This window comes from Centruroides sculpturatus, unplaced genomic scaffold (assembly GCF_000671375.1).
Source record: "Centruroides sculpturatus isolate CEXI.00-Female unplaced genomic scaffold, Cexi_2.0 scaffold717, whole genome shotgun sequence".
NCBI classification, from domain to species: domain Eukaryota; kingdom Metazoa; phylum Arthropoda; class Arachnida; order Scorpiones; family Buthidae; genus Centruroides; species Centruroides sculpturatus.
The window spans coordinates 388,080-390,265 of NW_019384973.1; positions in this window are offsets into that span (position 1 = coordinate 388,080).

The window sequence follows — 2,186 nt, forward strand, 5'->3', positions numbered from 1 at the left end:
AGAAACTCGTATAATACGGTAAAACGTCATCGCCGACTCGTGTCGCGACAGGATTGGTCGAATCTAGACCAATAGCGGATATTGCACAAACCGTCGAGTTTAAAAGAGCAGCGGACCTACTAAAAACCATTTATTATTTAACGGCCATAAAAATTATATTTATATTAATGATGTCTCCAAAGTTCAGCGAATTTTTCGCAGAAAAATAACTTATCAGGAAGCACGCGCCCGTCGTTCGATGCGCCGCTCCGCGCCGAAAACAAGCTTAAGCAATGGCATCATCAAACGGTGCACACTCGATAAGTAATCCTACATTTTTTTGTTTATAGCATAGTTTATATGGATTATTCCCAAAAATTATACGTGTTTTGGAAACGTTGAGTCGAATTAGTCTAGAATCTATTACTTTTATGGAAGAAAACCTTTCAAACAGCCGTAGTCCCTAAACTGCACACGTGCCGGGCTGTGATTGGCTCATGTATTTAAGTGATTCGTACAACATGGAATTCATAAAACACGGAACGTATCTACCGTGCTATAGGGGAGTCTACTGTATATGATGGTTGACAGCTGGATGTCTGAGGAGGTATGATTAAACATGATAGGTATGATTAAAATGACCTATTTCCGCCTTAGTGTCCTTAGGGTAGATAGGTAGATTGTCAGAAATGAAAAACCATATGCTTGTAATTTTCTGTTCGTTAATTGTCTCCCCTTTTATGTCTAATATGTGGTTCACTCGAAAGAACGGAAGAATCCGCCATGAATACGAGTTTGTCACAAAATCGGCATCTTGTAAATGTTCTCATTATACTATTATCTTATTATTTCTCTTTACTCTTTCACTTAGCAGATATCTAGAAGCATTTAAGAAGCATATAGTGTGTTCTCTCACACTCTTAACGGATTCGACAGAGCGATAAAGAAAGAAGCTCAACATATTTGGGTCAGAAAACCATGAAAATTCGATCCGAATTAGAATATGAATCGTTTAGAGTGGCAGACAGGCGCTTTAGCTGCTTCGACCATTATCTTTTAAATAAATATAATACTACTGTATAAAGCCGTCTATGATTCGCTTTCATTGGTTAATAACGCTTTCGGACTATATTAAAATGTCGTTCGGGATGAAGCGAAAAGCTCTAAGATTGCCGCAACTTCTGATCCTATTGGTTTATAGGCGTCTTTCCTTGCCAAGCAGCTAAGTCAGCAAACCAATGTCATAGATCGTTTCATACGAAACGAACAACGTCACTGACTTCTTTACATAGAACGCGTTTCAGTCAAGCAGCTATTTTATTTACTACGCCGCCATTCTGAGTGACTTTTACATACGATTCAATTCAAATTTTAGTTGGGTCCTTTTATGAGATCGAACTTCATTTAAAACTTAGAAATTTTAATTATACAAGTAGACCCCTCTATAACACGGGTTCCTATAGTTCGGATTCCTATATGACGGCGAGAAAATTGCGACAGTATCCGTACAAACATGGTAAAAAAACTCCTATAATTCGGTAAAACGTCATCGGGCAGCCGAACTACTTTCCGCCGTCCAGCGCCACGCTACGGAGAGTTTAGGCGGGTAAATTGAGTTTACTATTGTCTGTACAGTATTATATATAAATTAGGTACTGTATATATAATTATATNTCGTGTAAAGGAACTCCTAAAACGTTGTCACCGACTCCTGTCGCGACAAGATTGGTCGAATCTGGACCAATAGTGGACGAGCAGCCGAACTACTTTCCGCCGCCCAGCGCCACGCTACGGAGAGTTTAGGCGGCTAAATTGAGTGTGCTATGGTCTGTACAGCATTATATATAAATTAGGTACTGTATATATAATTATATATTAACTTAATTAATTGTAACTTTATTATAATTATATATATACTTTCCGCCGTCCAGCGCTACGCTACAGAGAGTTTAGGAGAGTAAGTTGAGTTTACTATCATCTGTACAGTATGTAAATTAGGTACTGTAAGTCTAATACAGTACTGTAATTTTATACATTTCTTGTGAAAGAAACATTTCTTATTCAACGGCCATAAAAATTATTTATATTAATGATGTCTCCAAAGGTCAACGAAGTTTTCGCAGAAAAATAACTTATCAGAAATCGCGGCCGCCGTTTGGTGCGCTGCTCCGCGACGAAAACAAGCTTAAGCAATGGCGACGTCGAAC